This window comes from Pongo pygmaeus, chromosome 16, assembly GCF_028885625.2.
Source record: "Pongo pygmaeus isolate AG05252 chromosome 16, NHGRI_mPonPyg2-v2.0_pri, whole genome shotgun sequence".
Taxonomy (NCBI): domain Eukaryota; kingdom Metazoa; phylum Chordata; class Mammalia; order Primates; family Hominidae; genus Pongo; species Pongo pygmaeus.
Window position 1 is genome coordinate 54,752,504 of NC_072389.2, and position 19,163 is coordinate 54,771,666.

The following is a 19,163-nucleotide window of genomic DNA, read 5'->3' on the forward strand; positions in this document are numbered from 1 at the left end:
TAGTGGAGGACTTCAACACCCCACTGACAGACCTAGATACCATCAAGGTAGAAAATGAAGAAAGGAACTCTGGACTTAAACTGGACTCTAGACCAAATGAACCTAATAGACATTTAAAGAAGGTTCTACCCAACAATTGCAAAAGAAACATTTTTCTCATCAGCATATGGAACATTCTCCAAAACTGACCAGATGCTTAGCAATAAAGCAAGTCTCAATAAATTTCAAAAACTGAAATTGTATCAAGTATCTTATCAGACCACAGTGGAATAAAATTAAAAATCAATCTTACATTGATTTTGTATCCTGAGACTTTGCTGAAGTTGCTTATCAGCTTAAGGAGATTTTGGGCTGAGACAACGGGGTTTTCTAGATATACAATCATGTCGTCTGCAAACACGGACAATTTGACTTCCTCTTTTCCTAATTGAATACCCTTTATTTCCTTTTCCTGACTAATTGCCCTGGCCAGAACTTCCAACACTATGTTGAATAGGAGTGGTGAGAGAGGGCATCCCTGTCTTGTGCCAGTTTTCAAAGGGAATGCTTCCAGTTTTTGCCCATTCAGTATGATATTGGCTGTGGGTTTGTCATAGATAGCTCTTATTATTTTGAGATATGTCCCATCAATACCTAATTTCTTGAGAGTTTTTAGCATGAAGGGTTGCTGAATTTTGTCAAAGGCCTTTTCTGCACCTATTGAGATAATCATGTGGTTTTTGTCTTTGGTTCTGTTTATATGCTGTATTACATTTATTGATTTGCGTATATTGAACCAGCCTTGCATCCCAGGGATGAAGCCCACTTGATCATGGTGGATAAGCTTTTTGATGTGCTGCAAAAATCACAAGCATTCTTATACACCAACAACAGACAAACAGAGAGCCAAATCATGAGTGAACTCCCATTCACAATTGCTTCAAAGAGAATAAAATACCTAGGAATCCAACTTACAAGGGACGTGAAGGACCTCTTCAAGGAGAACTACAAACCACTGCTCAAGGAAATAAAAGAGGATACAAACAAATGGAAGAACATTCCATGCTCATGGGTAGGAAGAATCAATATCGTGAAAATGGCCATACTGCCCAAGGTAATTTACAGATTCAATGCCATCCCCATCAAGCTACCAATGACTTTCCTCACAGAATTGGAAAAAAATACTTTAAAGTTCATATGGAACGAAAAAAGAGCCCGCATCGCCAAGTCAATCCTAAGCCAAAAGAACAACACTGGAGGCATCACACTACCTGACTTCAAACTATACTACAAGGCTACAGTAACCAAAACAGCATGGTACTGGTACCAAAACAGAGATATAGATCAATGGAACAGAACAGAGCCCTCAGAAATAATGCCACATATCTACAACTATCTGATCTTTGACAAACCTGAGAAAAACAAGCAATGGGGAAAGGATTCCCTATTTAATAAATGGTGCTGGGAAAACTGGCTAGCCATATGTAGAAAGCTGAAACTGGATCCCTTCCTTACACCTTATAAAAAAATCAGTTCAAGATGGATTAAAGACTTAAACGTTAGACCTAAAACCATAAAAACACTAGAAGAAAACATAGGCATTACCATTCAGGACATAGGCATGGGCAAGGACTTCATGTCTAAAACACCAAAAGCATGGCAACAAAAGCCAAAATTGACAAATGGGATCTAATTAAACTAAAGAGCTTCTGCACAGCAAAAGAAACTACCATCAGAGTGAACAGGCAACCTACAAATTGGGAGAAAATTTTTGCAATCTACTCATCTGACAAAGGGCTAATATCCAGAATCTACAATGAACTCCAACAAATTTACAAGAAAAAAACAAACAACCCCATCAACAAGTGGGCCAAGGACATGAACAGACACTTCTCAAAAGAGGACATTTATGCAGCCAAAAAACACATGAAAAAATTCTCACCATCACTGGCCATCAGAGAAATGCAAATCAAAACCACAATGAGATACCATCTCACACCAGTTAGAATGGCGATCATTAAAAAGTCAGGAAACAACAGGTGCTGGAGAAGATGTGGAGAAATAGAAACACTTTTACACTGTTGGTGGGACTGTAAACTAGTTCAACCATTGTGGAAGTCAGTGTGGTGATTCCTCAGGGATCTAGAACTAGAAATTCCATTTGACCCAGCCATCTCATTACTGGGTATATACCCAAAGGACTATAAATCATGCTGCTATAAAGACACATGCACACGTATGTTTATTGTGGCATTATTCACAATAGCAAAGACTTGGAACCAACCCAAATGTCCAACAATGATAGATTGGATTAAGAAAATGTGTCACATATACACCATGGAATACTATGCAGCCATAAAAAATGATGAGTTCACATCCTTTGTAGGGACATGGATGAAATTGGAAATCATCATTCTCAGTAAACTATCGCAAGAACAAAAAACCAAACACCACATATTCTCACTCATAGGTGGGAATTGAACAATGAGAACACATGGACACAGGAAGGGGAACATCACACTCTGGGGACTGTTGTGGGGTGGGGGGAGGGGGGAGGGATAGCACTGGGAGATATACCTAATGCTAGATGACGAGTTAGTGGGCGCAGCGCACCAGCATGGCACATGTATACATATGTAACTAACCTGCACATTGCGCACATGTACCCTAAAACCTAAAGTATAATAATAATAAACAAATAAATAAATTAAAAAAAAATCAATCCTAGAATGAACTCTCAAAGTTACACAAGTACAGGGAAATGAAACAACTTGTTCCTGAAGGACTTCTGGGTAAAAAATGAAATTTGGAAAGCAATAAAAAAATTTTGAAATCAATGAGGCAGACACATAATATACCAAAACATCGAAGATATGGTAAAATCTGTGCTGAGAGTAAAGTTTACAGTGTTAAATGCCAACATCAAAAATATCAAGATCTCAAATTAACAACCTAACATTTACCCCAAGGAACTAGAAAAACAAGAACAAACTAAACCCAAAGCTACAAGAAGAAAATAAATAACAAAGATCAGAGCAGAAGTAAATGTAATTGAGATTAAGAAAGTGATACGAAATACTAATGAAATGAAAAGTTGGTTATTTGAAAGGAGAAACAAGACGATAGACCACTAGGTAGATTTGCCAAGCAAAAAAGAAAGAAGATTCAAATAAGCACAGTCAGAAATGATAAAACTGACTTACCACCGATATCAGAGAAACACAAAGGATCATCAGAGACTATTTTGAACATCTCTATGTGTACAAACTAGAAAACCTAGAAGAAATGGATAAATTTTGTGGAATATACAACCTCCCATGATTGAATGAGAAAGAAATAGAAATTCTGAACAGATCAAGTAGGAGTAATAAAATTGAATCAATAAAAAAAACAACAAAAAAGTCCAGGACCAGACAAATTCACAGTCAAATGTTACCAGATGTTCAAAGAAGAGCTAGTTTCAATCTTATTGAAACTACTCCAAAACATCAAGGAGGGAGGGAATCTCGTCTAACTGATTCTACAAAACCAGTATCACCCAGTACCAAAATCAGGTAAGGACACCATAAAAAAGAAAACTACAGTCCAATATCTCTGATGAACATGGATGTAAAAATTTTCAAAAAAACAACCAGCAAACTGATTCCAACAGCACATCCAAAAAGATAATGCATCACAGTCAAGTGGGTTTTATTCCAGGGATGTAAGGATGGCTCAAGATATGAAAATCAATAATGTGATATACTGTATAAACAGAATTAAAAACAAAAACCATCCAATCATCTCAATATATGCAGAATAAGGATTCAACAAAATCCAACATCCCTTCAGTCATCAAAGGAACCATACCTCAAAATAGTAAGAACCATCAAACACACAGCCAACATCATACTAAATGGGAAAAAGCTGGAAACATTCCCCATGAAAACCAAAATAAGACATGGATGCATGCTCTCACCACTCCTATTCAGCACTGTACTGTAAGTTTGTCCAGAAAACTCAGGCAAGAGAGAAATAATAGAAGACACCCAAATTGGAAAAAAGGTCAAATTATTTGTTTGCTATGACACGATCTCTTACCTAGAAAACCTTAAGTATTCCTCCAAAGGACTCACAGATTTAATAAATTATCTCAGTAAAGTTTCAGGAAATAAAACAGTGTACAGAAATCTGTAGCATTTCTATACACTGATAATGTTCAAGCTAAAACCAAACCAAAATTCAGTCCCATTTACAATAGACATATACACAAAAATTAAATACCTAGGAATACATTTAACTAAGAAAGTGAAAGATCTCTACAAAGAGAACTACATAACACTGATGAAAGAAATCACAGAAGACACAAATGAATCAAAAAAGATCCCATGTTTATGGATTATAAGAATCAATATCATTAAAATGACCAAGATGCCCAAAACAATCTACTGATTCAATGCAATTCCTGTCAAATTACTAATGTCTTTTTTTGACAGGATTAGAAAAAACAACCCTAAAATTAATATGGAATCAAAAAATGCCTGTGTAGCCAAAGCAATTCAGCAAAAACAACAAAGCTGGAAGTATCACATCACGTGACTTCAAGTTAAACTACAAAGCTATAGTAACCCAAATAACATAGTGCTGGTACAATAGACACATAGATCAATTAAACAAAATAGAGAACCTATAAATAAACCCACATATCTGCAACCAATTGATCTTTGACTAAGTCAACAAAAATAAACAATAGAGAAAGAACACCTATTCAATAAATGGTGCTGGGAAAACTGGATAGCCATATGCAGAAAATGAAACTGGACCCCTATCTCTCATCGCATGCAAAAATTAACCTAAGATAGATGAAAGACTGAAATATAAGAACTGAAACTATAAAATAATTCCAGAAAAAAAAACTAGGAAGAATTCTTCTTGACATTATCTTGGGCAAAGAGTTTATGACTAAGACTTCAAAGGCAAATGCAATGAAAACAAAACAGACCAGTGAGACGTAAACTAAAAACCGTCTGCACAGCAAAAGAAATAATAAACAGAGTAAACAGACAATCTACAGAATGAGGAAAAGTATTTGCAAATTGTGCCTCTGACAAAGGACTAATTTTCACAATCTACAAACAACTCAACAAGAGAAAAACACTCCATTAAAAAGTGGGCAAAGGACATGAACAGACATTTTTCAAAAGAAAACATAAAAGCAACCAACAAACATAAGAAAAAATGCTCAACATCACTGATTATCAGAGAAGCACATTAAAACCACAATGAGATACCATCTCAAACCAATCAGAATGGCTATTATCAAAAAGTCAAAAATAACAGATATTGGTGAGGATGTGGAGAAAAGGTAACTTACACACCATTTATGGGAATGTATAACACAGTAACTCCTGTGGGAAAAAGCATGGAGATTTCTCAAAGAATTAAAAATAAAACTACCATTGAACCCAGTAGTCCTACCACTGGGTATAAACCCAAAGGAAAGCAAATCACTATACAAAAAAGACACTTGCACTCATATGTTTATCACAACACTATTCACAATAGCAAAGTCTTGGAATAAACCTAAGTGTCTATCAATGGATGATCAGATAAAGAAAATATGGAATATATACACCACGGAATACTATGCAGCCATAAAAGGGAATACAATCATGTTTCTGCAGCAATATGGATGGAGCTGGATGTTATTATTCTATGTGAGATAACTCAGAAGCTGAAAACCAAATACCATATATTCTCATTTATAAGTGGGAACTAAACAATGGGTACACATGGATATAAAGATTAAAAAAAGACACTGATGACTCCAAAAGAGGGGAGAGGTTGAGAGGAGGGTCAGAGTTGAAAAATGAACTATTGGGTACTGTGTTTACTATTTGGGTGATGGGTTTACTAGAAGCCCAGATATCACCATTACACAATATATCTATGTAACAAACCTGCACATGTACCTGCATCAAAAATAATCTAAAATAATCTAAAAAACAACATACACACAAAAGAAAATGTAGGTTTGATTTTTTAAATTAAACTTCTTATTTGAGATAATTGCAGATGTACGTGGAGTTGCAAGAAATAATACAAGGAGATACTCTGTACTTCTCAGTCGGTTTACCACAATGGTAACACCTTGTAAAACTATAGTGCAATATCACACTAGGATACAGACATTGATAGAGTCAAGATACAGAACAGATCCAGCACAAGTATCTCTCAAATTGCTCACTTATAGCCACATCTACTCTTTTTCCTTCCCAGTTTCTTCTCTCATCTCTAAATCTAGGATAGTACTAATCTTTTCCCAATTACTATAATTTTGTAACTTGAAGATTGTTATATAAATGAAATCAAATAGTGTATGAACTTTTGGGATTGACTTTATTCCCTCAGCATAATTCTTTAGAGACTTATCCAAGTTATTTCATATATCCATAATCTATTCCCTTTTTATTGCTGAGTAGTTTTCCGTGGCACAGATGCACCATAGTTTGTTTAATCATTTGCCCTTAAGTTTTTATATGTGGCTATCTCTGAAACCCTTTTGTTCAAATTAGTTTTACTATTGACTGTCTAGAGTTTTCCATGGATATATCATGTCATCTACAAATACAATTTTAATACTTTTTTGCAATTATTATGCTTTCAATTGACTTCTATTATGTATTTAGAAAACAATATATGTAACAGATGAAGATGAGGCAATATCAATTATCCAGGAGATTCACACAGAATGGTTTTGAAATCCTGTGGTAAATTCAGTTTGGAATGTTTACTTTAGGCCACTCCTATGGGTCTTCAAAGCATACTTCAAAGCACCAATAAAATCATTCCACACACAAACCGCCTAGCAAGAACACTAATATAAATGCTCTATACTACTTAAATATCAGAATAGGTAGTTCTAACTAAAGTAAACAAAAACTGATCTTGTTTCAGGAAGTTTTATAAGGTTATGACTGGTAGAATTAATCTGAAGATATCAAAATAGTTATGGAAAGCGACTAAGAGATTCTTTCTGCAAGAAAAAAAAGTTAACATTTTTTGAGATACCATTGGGTAAAAGTGAAATCAATTTCTTTGCCTCTGTTGTAATAGAACTATAATGAAAGGCTAGAAAAAATTGAATTGTATGTATCTCTAAAATTGCTCCAATGTTAAATTATTAGTAGCTAAAATACCAAAAACTTATTTATTGTAAAAAGAAGAGTAACAAATGTATCTAAACTGTTCAAGTAAGATATATGTTAGACAAAAAAGAGAATATTTCTCTCATTTGTATACTCATTTGAGTTTTAACAGAATATATTTTATTAATTAAAAGTGCAACACATATTAAAACTACTGAAAATATAAAGAAATATAAATATAAAGAAAACCCTACAGAAGCGCAAGTGTACAGCATTCTATAGAATCACAAATATAATACATAGAATTCTATTTCCAACAGAGAATATTCTTTTGTTTTCAAGTCATTAGATTCCATTTATAATGTTTTACTATGCATTATTACATGACAAGAACAACTCAATACATTCTAAAATACAAGGATAATATGCAGGCCACAGTGTTTAAGATAATATAAAAAAGTTTAAACTAATAATTAAATTATAAACATGAAATTCTTTGCCACTAACAAGCACTATTTTGAAAGATTCTTAGGTAAAAATACAAACCAAAATTGCAACTACATGCTGGAAATGTTCTGTACCTTGATGTGTATGTTGATTTCATGTATATATGTCTGTGTATATATATTATGTATTGTGTATGCTTATATACATTATATACTATGTATCAAGGTGCACCCTACAGACTTGTGTAATGTACTGGATGTATATTAGATTTCAATAAAATAATGTTAAAAACAAATAATCATAGAAAAATTTAAAAATCAGTAATAAAATGTTTAAAGTGTAGGGAAATAAGATATCTCTATCAGAATTCTTCAAGATTTGAATATTCTCTATAACAACTTGCAAATATTTAAAATCAAAATTCCATTTCTGAATATAAAAACACAAAATATCTCATTCATTGTGAAAATGTTTAGATTTCTTGGGAGCCTAGGTGAGAAGATACAGCTAATGCTGCACTTGTACATCAGCTATTTTCCAGAAAGGATCATGTCTCATGCTTTTGTTTAAAAGCATTGTGCATTACTCCCATCATCTTCCCTGTCTTTGGACTGTGGGTTTAGTCCTCCAAGAGGCCTAATGTTTCTCTTTGCCAAACGCCTGAGAGAATATGCAACCCTGGCACAATTTAGATAATATATTCAATATGTTTACTACATATTTCATTGTTCATTTACATTTCAACACTATTCATTGCCTTAAGAAGGCAAATATAATTTGTGGCCATTATTGTACATTGTTGTTGAATATTGCCAAAAAACATATCCATTAATAAGTTTGTTACTGGATAAACAGGTAGTTACTTTGTCTATTAAATGACTTATGAAGAAATCCTTGGTGGGTTATTATATAGCTATTTAAGGGAATATCTATATATGATATACATAATATTATATACATTTTTAAGGGAATATCTATATATAAAATATACATGATATTATATAGATATTTAAGGGATTATCTATATATAATAGATAAATGATAACAGATATTTAGGGAAGCTGGTTGGGGTTTTTGAATGGCTTGGGAGCACACTGATATTCCTCTCAATTAAATTATCAAATGTCAGTTGCCACTATTTGAAAATTTGCTATTTGACACATTTTTAGGGATTAGAGTCATATAATGAAGAAAGCCTGTGGTGAAAAATTATAGTTAAACAGCATGAGATATAAATAAAGGTTTACTCAGGGGTAAGCTCATAGCCTTGAATCTTTTATTACTAAGCAATAAATATGAAAATAATGTATAAAACTTTCAGTTCTGTAAGTTAAAAAAGAACAGCAAACAATCATTTAAAAAGACTGAGAGAAAGTAATGACAATAAAAGCAAAATTAATGACAAATATTTTTGTCAAGTAAAAATTGCAAATAAAATGATTGTTTCTTTGGTGGAAAATTAGACAAAATAGTCTAGAGAAAACAGGAATGAAAATTGTTCCAGAATAATGCAAAAAGCATCAAGTATCCCATATCTTCTTAAAAAAGAGCATTTACAGAATTTTTCCAATTGTAATCATAATTAATATTCAACGTTATTAAAATATTAGAATTCTCAAAAAACCATTTTATTGTTTAATCAAAACAACTTTACAAAGTAAACAGATCAAGAAAATGATGTGATTTTTCTAAGATCACAGAGTCACACAGCTCTAACTACAAAGTTAAATAAGAAGAAAAAACTACTTATGCTCATTCACTAAAATATTTACATTTATCTTTACAAATCTTCGTAGGTACAAACCATACAATCTTTTTCATATTTTAATTGGCTAGCATATGGCCACTTATAATTCCTTAAGAAAGGCTCATGTGACCAAAACTCCCTAAATTTTTTATCTTGAAAACAATTTGTGGTGCACATTTTTGTGTGCCCCCCCCGCACTGCTCCATCAATGGCACATCCTCCAATTGCTTTTGTTGCATCCCATAAGTTTTGATATGTTGCTTCCATTTTCATTTTTTCCTCAAGATATTTTGATTTTCCTTTTGATTTCTTCCTTGACCCAATGGGTGTTCAGTTTCTATATATTTATAAATTTTCCTCTTCCTATTACTGATTTTTAATTTCATGTCATCGTGGTCAGAAGAGATGCTTGATACGATTTCAGTCTTCTTAAAGTGGTTAAGACTTGCTTTGTGGCCCAACATATGATCTATCCTGGAAAATGTTTTGTGTGCACGTGAGAAAAATGTGCATTCTGCTGCTTTGGATGGAATGTTCTGTATATGTCTGTTAGGTCCATTTTGTCTACAGTGTTGTCAAATCCTTTGTTTCTCTACTAGTTTTCTCTGTAGAAATCTATCAATTTTTGAAAATAGGGTCTTATAGTCTCCTATTATTATTGCATTGTAGTCTACTTCTTCCCTCAGTTCTGTTAATATTTGCTTTATATATTTAGGTGCTCCAACATCTAGTGCATATATATTTACTATTGTTATATCCTCTTTATGAATTGACTGCTTTATTATTATATGAATAACCTCTTTGTCTCTTTTATAAAGTTTTTGTTTTAATGTCCATTTTATCTGATAGAAGTAAAGCTTTTCTCACTCTCTTTTATTATCATTTGCATGGATTATCTGTTTTCCTCTTGTAACTTTCTGTCTAAGTGCATCCTCAAAGCTGAAATAAGTCTCTTGTAGGCAGCATATAGTTGGGTGTTGTTTTTCAATCCATTCAGCCCCTCTCTATCTTTTGATTGGAGATTGTAATCCATTTAAATTCAATGTAATTGAAATGTAAGGACTTACTCCTACCATTTTGTTTTTCGTTTTCTGGTTGTTTTGTAGATCCTTTGCTCATTTATTACTTTCTTGCTGTCTTCCTTTGTGATTTATTTTCTCTGGCTGTGTAATTTGCTTCCTTTCTGTCTGTCTTTTGTGGGTCTACTGTAGGTTTTTACTTTGTAGTTACCATGTGACTTACATAAATCCTATTATAATTACAACAGCCTATTTTGATATCATAACACACTCACAGGAAGTAATCATTTCCCATGAGAACCATTTCAGGTTCACGAGAGCAAGAACTCACTACCTCAACACCAACAGCAAGTCACCTCTGCAGGTAGAGCCCAAATGATTCAGACACTTCCCAATAAACTCTACTTAAAGTTTCACCTCTCAATATTACCATGCTGAGAAATAAGGTTCCACATGAATTTGGCAAGAACACTCATATGATAGCAAAACAAAGTAGACTTTAAGTCAAAAACTGTCACAAGGGACAAATAACATTATTTTTTAATGATAAATGGATCAATTTATCAAGAGGATGTAACAATGTAACAATTAAAAGTATATATGCACCCAACATCAGAGTGCCTTAATAAACCAAATATTATTTGACATGAGATGAGAAATGGATAGCAATACAATAATATCAAGAGACTTTAATACTCTGCTTTCAACATTGGATAAATTAAGAAGACAGAAGATTAATAATGAAGTTACTGGATTGCACTGTGATAACAGACATATACAGACCATTCCATCCAACAGCAGTAGATTACACATTTCTGTCTTATGCAAATGGGACATTCTCTAGGATAGACCATATGTTAGGCCACAAAAAAATTTTTAACAAATTCAAGAAGTTTGAAATCATATCTAGTATTGTTTTCAACCACAATGGCCAGAAACTACAAGTTAATAATGAGGAATGTGGGAAGATTAAAAAATATCTGGAAATCAATGTAATCCTGGCCAATAGGTCAAAGAAGAAATCAAAAGAGAAGTTAAAGAAAACCTTGGAACAAAGGAAAATGGAAACATGACATACTAAAACCTGTGGGATGCAGCAAATGGAGTTCTGAGCTGGAAATGTATAGCAATGAATGCCTATATGAAAAAAAATCCCAAATAAATAACCTAACATTATGCCTTAAGGAACTAGAATAACAAGAGCAAATTAAAATCAAAGGTAGCAGAAGGAAGGAAATAACAAAAAACAGAACAGAAACAAAGCAAATAGAAAATAGAAAAATCTTTTAAAAATCAATGAAACTAAGAGTTCATTTTTTGAGGAAATAAAATGGACAAACCTTTAGCTAGACTAAAAAAAGGGAGAATATTCAAATAAATACAATAAAAAGCAAAGTGGAGACATTACAAGAGATACCTCTGAAATAAAAAGAATTATGAGACTATTATGAATAATTATATGCCAGCAAATTGAAAAAACCTAAATGGAATGGACAAATACCTAGAAAAATGCAACGTATTAATATTAATCAGGAAGAAATAGGAAGCTGGAACATACTAACAACAAATAAAGACATTGAAGAGGTAATTAAAAACCTCCCAACAATGAAGAGTGCAACACCAGATGGCTTTATGGGTGAATTCTACCAAACATGTAAAGAAGAATTAATATCAATACTCTTTAAACTCTAAAAATAAAACTAGAGAGAATACTCTCAAACACACTTAGTGAGATCAGCATCACCTTGGTACTCAAACCAGACAGAGATATCACAAGAACACTACAGGTCAATTTCTCTGATGAACAATGATGTAAAAATCCTTAATAAGATATTAGCAAATCAAATTTAAAAGCACACGAAAAAGATTATACATCATCACTAAATAGGCTTTATCCCTAGCATGCAAGGCTGGTTTAATAAATGCAATTCAATCAATGTGACACATCATACCAACAGAATCAGTTATGATAGCCTCATGATCATATTAATTGATGCAAAAAAAAGCATTTGATAAGTTTCAACATTCTTTTGATAAAAACTCTCAACAGTTTAGACGTAGAAATAAAGTTCCTAAACATAATGAAGGCCATTTACGCAAAACCCATGGCTAACATTATAATCAACTGGAAAAACCAGAACACTTTTCCACTAAGATCCAGTACAAGACAAGGATACTCTCTCTTAGCATTTCTCTTTAACACAGTGCTGGAAAGTACTAGCAAGGGCAATCAGACAAAAAAAAAAAAAAAAAAAAAAAAAGAAAAAACATGAAAATGGGAAAGGAAATACATAAAATTATCTGTATTTACAGATGACATAATAGTATCTGTAGAAAATCCTAAAGCATTGACAAAAAAGTTAGAACTGATAAGTGATTTCTGCAAAGTTACAGGATACTAAGTCAATATACAAGAATCAATTACATTTATTTTCTTTCCACTTATTTTCTTTTTTTAAATTTTTATTTTATTATTATTATTTTTTTTTATTATTATTATTATTATACTTTAAGTTTTAGGGTACATGTGCACAATGTGCAGGTTAGTTACATATGTATACATGTGCCATGCTGGTGTGCTGCACCCATTAACTTGCCATTTAGCATTAGGTATATCTCCTAATGCTATCCCTCCCCCTTGCCCCCACCCCCAACAGTCCCCAGAATGTGATGTTCCCCTTCCTGTGTCCATGTGTTCTCATTGTTCAATTCCCATCTATGAGTGAGAACATGCGGTGTTTGGTTTTTTGTCCTTGCGATAGTTTACTGAGAATGATGATTTCCAATTTCATCCATGTCCCTACAAAGGACATGAACTCATCATTTTTTATGGCTGCATAGTATTCCATGGTGTATATGTGCCATATTTTCTTAATCCAGTCTATCATTGTTGGACATTTGGGTTGGTTCCAAGTCTTTGCTATTGTGAATAGTGCCGCAGTAAACATACGTGTGCATGTGTCTTTATAGCAGCATGATTTATAGTCCTTTGGGTATATACCCAGTAATGGGATGGCTGGGTCAAATGGTATTTCTAGTTCTAGATCCCTGAGGAATCGCCACACTGACTTCCACAATGTAAAAACCCTAGAAGAAAACATAGGCATTACCATTCAGGACATAGGCATGGGCAAGGACTTCATGTCTAAAACACCAAAAGCAATGGCAACAAAAGCCAAAATTGACAAATGTGATCTAATTAAACTCAAGAGCTTCTGCACAGCAAAAGAAACTACCATCAGAGTGAACAGGCAACCTACAAAATGGGAGAAAATTTTCACAACCTACTCATCTGACAAAGGGCTAATATCCAGAATCTACAATGAACTCAAACAAATTTACAAGAAGAAAACAAACAACCCCATCAAAAAGTGGGTGAAAGACATGAACAGACACTTCTCAAAAGAAGACATTTATGCAGCCAAAAAACAAATGACAAAATGCTCACCATCACTGGCCATCAGAGAAATGCAAATCAAAACCACAATGAGATACCATCTCACACCAGTTAGAATGGCAATCATTAAAAAGTCAGGAAACAACAGGTGCTGGGGAGGATGTGGAGAAATAGGAACACTTTTACACTGTTGGTGGGACTGTAAACTAGTTCAACCATTGTGGAATCAATTACATTTCTATATATTAACAACAAACTATCCAAAAAAGATATTCAAAAATTCCATTTAATAAGAGTGTCAAAAATAACTATTTAAGAATAAATTTAACTAAAGAAGTAAAAAGTCTGCAGACTGAACACTGTAAAACACTGAAGAAAGACATTGAAGAAGACAACAATAAAGATATCCCACGCTATGTATCAGAAGAATCAATATGGTTAATATGTCCATACTACCCAAACCTATATACAATGTCAACACAATATCTAACAAAATCTTAATGACATTCTTCACAGAAACAGAATAAACAATTCTAAAATTTGTATAGAACCAGAAAAGATCCTGAGAGGGCAAAGCAATTATGAGGAAAAAAAAGTTGTAGGCATTAAACCTCTTGATTTAAAATTATATTAAAAAGCTATAGAAACAATAATTTTAAAAAACTATGGTATTGGCATGAACACCGACATAGAGATCAGGTATAGAATATAGGGCCCAGAAATAAATGACAAACATATGTGGTGAATTAAGTTTTGACAAGGGCACCAAAAGAACACAATGAGGAAAAGATAGTTTTTTCAATAAATGGTGCTGGGAAAACTGAATTTCCACATGCAAAAGAATGAAATGGACCCTTATTTTATGCCACTCAGAAACTCCACAAAAAATTGGATAGGCTACCTAAATGTAAGACATAAAACCATAAAACTTCTAAATGAGAACATAGGGCAATAGCTTCTTGACACTGACATATGTGATGAATATTTGGATATCATACCAATAGCTTGGGCTACAATAGCAAAAATAAACAAATGGGATGACATCAAACTAAACGTCTTCTGCACATCAAAGAAAATAATCAACAAAATGAAATGGCAACCTATGAATTAGGAAAATATAATGACAGATAATATAACTACTACTACCTATTAATTGTAATATCTATAATTTATAAAGAATTCATACAACTCAAAGTAGAAAACAACCCAATTAATAAATAAGCCAATGACTTGAATAGACATTCCTTCAAAGAAGACATACAAATATATGAAAAGACATACAGGTATATGAAAAGGTGCTCAAAATCATTAATTTTTAGGAAAATGCAAATTAAAACCACTATGAATATCACCTCACATAGAATGGCTATTAAAAAGTCAAGGGATAAAAAAAATTGGTAAGGGTGTGCATAAATGGGAACCCTTGTACACTACTGGTAAGAATGTAGACTGGTGCAGCTATTGAGGAAAACAGTATGAGATTTCCTAAAGAAATTTAAAATATGACTACCATGTGACCCAGCAATCTCACTTTTGGGTATATTACCCAAAGGAAATGAAATCACCACATCATAAGGGTATCTGCATTCCCATGTTCATTGCAGCACTCCTCACAATAGCCAAGGTATAGAAACAGCCTAAGTGCTTATTGATTGATGAATGGATAAAAATATTTTGGTGTATATGTAAAACAGAATATTATTCAGCATTTTAAAAAAGGAGATACTGCCATTTGCCCTACAACGTAGAACCTGGAAGGAATAATCCAGTGAAATAAGTCAGACGCATAAATAAAAATATTTCATGATCTCACTGATATTTGGAAAATAAGAAAAATCAAAGATACAGAAATAAAGAATAAAACATTGGTTACTGGGACCAGGCAAGGTGGGTGGGGTACAGCACGAATGGGAAGATAAAGGTTAGAGGTTATGAAGGAGCAGATATGTAGGATGAACTAGTCTAAAGATCTAATGTACAACATGAAGGTACTAGTTAATAAGACTGTAATGTTAAAAAAAGAATCACGGACGGAAAATTTTTAAAGCAATAAGGTAAAGAAAGTTCCTCACATACAAGGGAATGTGGTGGCTTTCAGTGGATTTTTCAACAAAAACTTTGCAAGCCAGGAGAGAGTCTGATTATGCGGTTGACACTTGAAGAATATAAATTGAAGTACTTGGGTTCACTTACATATGGATTTTCATCTGCCTCTACCACCGCCAAGACCAATCCCTCTTTTTCCTCCTTTTCCTCAGCCTACTCAACATGAAGATGACAAGGACAGCTCAGCCAAGCTTCTGATTCCCTGGAACATGGAGCACTTCATCAGTTTGGCCCCAGAAGGCACAACTGCTCTGGGGGACCTAAGCTTAGGGTCCCTGGAAGGTGAAGCATTGCCTCAGCTTTGGCACTGGAGAAGCAGGATGCTCTGGTAGGCTGAGACTTTGGGTCCCCAAGGGGTGAGGTGCTACTTCACTTTGGGTACCAGGGGGTGCAAATGCTCCAGTGGGTCAAGGCTTCAGGTCCTGCCCTTTCTCTCTCTTCACCTGAAAAGGCTGCAATGTAAAATTTAACTCTTTTAATGGTTTCCTATAAACTCTGTAGACTTTCTTCATTCTTTTTTCCTTTTGCTCCTGACTGGATACTTTCAATTGACCTGTCTTACAGTTCACAGATTCTTTCTTCTGCTTGATCAAGTCTGCTGTTGACACTGTCTATTGCATTTTTCATTTCATTCACTGTATTCTTAAGCTCCAGAGTTCTGGTTTTTTAAATTCCTATTTCTTCATTGATCTCAATGTGTTCAAGTATCTTTTTCTATTGTTTAGTTGTCTATCTGTGTTCTCTTTTTAGTTAACTTAGTTTCCTTAATTATTTTGAATCCTTTATCAGGAAATTATTGAGTATCCATTTATTTTGGGTCAGTTACTAGAAAATTATTGCATTCTGTTGGCAGTATCATGTTTCTTTGTTCTCCTTGCTTCTTTTTTGCCTTGCATTCATGTCTGCACATTTGATGGTGCAGTCACCTCTTCCAGAATTTACAGGCTGGTTTTGGTGGGGAAAGAGCTTCAACTATGGGTGGGTGTGAAGGCATTGGCTAGGTTAGGTGTAGTGTTTCCGGCTTGGTGAGCATGCAACAGCTTACATTCCCCATGCAGCTCTGTCAGATGAGGTCAGCATCACTGAAAATTGCAGCATCCTCAGTCGCCAAGGCTAGTGGTGTCTGCAATGGCTGTGAGGGTTGTTAGGGTCTTCAGCTACAAAGGCTGCTGGGATCTTACTAATCTCTTTTTCTCCCATAGTGGAATTCATGCCCACAGATATCCCTAAAAATGCCAGGTTCAGTTTGTGGGCATCCTCGTGGTGGTAGCAGTGGTGGCATCAGTGTCTGATGTCCAGTGCCCACAAAGTGGCCATGGTGCCAGGATTTGGAGTCTGAGTACACATGAAGAGTCAGTGGCTCCAGGGTCTGGGGCAGTAGGGACATTGGTGCCTGTGGTGCAGGTCCCTCTGCAGCAGCATTAATAATGGTTTGTGGGACGTGGGAACTTTTGGAGAAACAAGAAAATGAGGTATGGAGAGTAAATTCAGGCAGAGCTCAGGAATCTGAGGTGGTGATGCAGTGGGTCCAGTGTCATGGGTGCAGGTGTTTGCCCTAGGATCTGGGGTCCAGAACATGGGCATGTGCAAATTCACTGTTGCTCTAGAGTCCACAATGCAGATGCACATGCAGATGCTGCAGCAGTGGCTCTGGTGTCCATAGGAGGTGTTTATGGAGTGGCTGTAGAGCTAGAATTTAAAGTGCAGACATGTGTGGAGTAAAAGTGGTTCCATGGTCCCAGGTGCAGGCTAGCTTGTTGTGAAAATGACTTTGGAATATGAAACATGGACATGCATGCTCCTGCAACAAAGCTGAGGCCTAGAATGTGGGTATGCAAAGAGTGTCTGTAGCTCTGGAGTCTGTGGCATGCATGGTTTTGGATGTGAGTAGGTCCTGGCCCTGGGTAGCACAACAGTGGCTTCCTATTGAGGCTGGAGCACAGCAGTGTCTCTCTCTCTCTCCAGGAGGTCAAAACAGCAATGGCTGTTGGTTAACCATCTCAGTGGCAAGAGCCAGCAGTGTCCTCTGTGTCCTGACGACAGAAAGGATGAACACTAAGGGGACATCTGATGTGAAAGCTACAGGGAGTGTGTGGCTGCCTCAGGAACTGTTGAAGTCCTTAGTAGAAAAGGCTGCTAGGATCCTTTGCAGAGCAGGCCATTGGAGACCACAGTGGTACCTGCCTCATGACTGATTCTGATATTCCCCATCTTTCTTTGTTCCTAGCTGTATCCAGATGTCTCACATATGCCAATCTCCCCAGAAATCCTTTCTGTGCAATTATTGGTTTTTGCTGTACTATGTTGCTGTAGGTTTTAAATTTGACTCTTAAGCCCTTCTAGGACTATTTTTGTTCATGGGTAGCTGTCTAATTATTTCGTGTGTGTGTGAGAGAGATAAAAGCTGGTATAACCTAATCCACCGTGTTGCTCATATCATTTATCTCTCCCACCTCTTATAAGGACACCAATCATATTGGATTAGAGCCCACCCATGTAATGCCATTTAACCTTAATTACTTCTTTAAAGATCACATCTCCAAATACAGTCACATTGTGAGGTGTAGTAGAGATGAATTTACTTCAACATATGAATTTTGGGGAAGATACAATTCAGTTCATAATAGGTCTGTAGAAAATTCTTCTGCCCTTCATCATGTTTTCTTATAGTATCTTTGTTTGAATGCTGTGGTCGTTTCGTTTTTGTTTCTTATGTTTGAACTAATTTGATTTTTTATATAACTAGGAGGAGATTCTTACCCGTGTGTATTCATAGGTGGTTTTTCAGGGTTGTTTTCAAGTCTTTACCTCTCAAAGGCTCCCTCCATAAAGTATAAAACATTTTCTTATAAAAGTGATTTGGTTAGTAAAAACTGACATTATGCAGTTTTAAAAATCAGATAACATTTAGATTGAAATATTTACAAGAACTATGTGAAAACAGTTAATAGCTTCTGGTGGTTAATAATAATAATCTTATAAAAAAATGCTGGGAGGTCATTCTAGGAACATGAAATTATATTTCTATACCTTAGTTTTAAACCCTAGTACTTAAATCTCTTGATAAATGTTCTAGGATAGAGTTTTGCTTTCCTTTAGCTTTTCAATCCTACCATTTTCACCTATACACACACAGTGACTCACAAACAGGTTTTCCTTGATTAATGTTCTCTGAGAAATTAAATTATTTCTAGATTTTATCCTAAATAATATTATTTGCTAATTAAATGTAAGTAGTATTCTAAAAGCTGTTTAAAACATGTATGGTCCAAATATAGTACATACATGGTATGACTTTATTTCTGTGACATTTCAGTTTTCCATGATAATTCCATTGATTA

The 19,163-nt window shown here is 34.6% G+C and overlaps 1 protein-coding gene across 13 annotated transcripts in view; it reads right to left on the reverse strand.

Annotated features, from left to right (window-relative positions):
- FAM227B (family with sequence similarity 227 member B) overlaps window positions 1-19,163 on the reverse strand; it is a 290,230-nt gene that overhangs the window by 188,418 nt on the left and 82,649 nt on the right. The window lies entirely within an intron of this gene.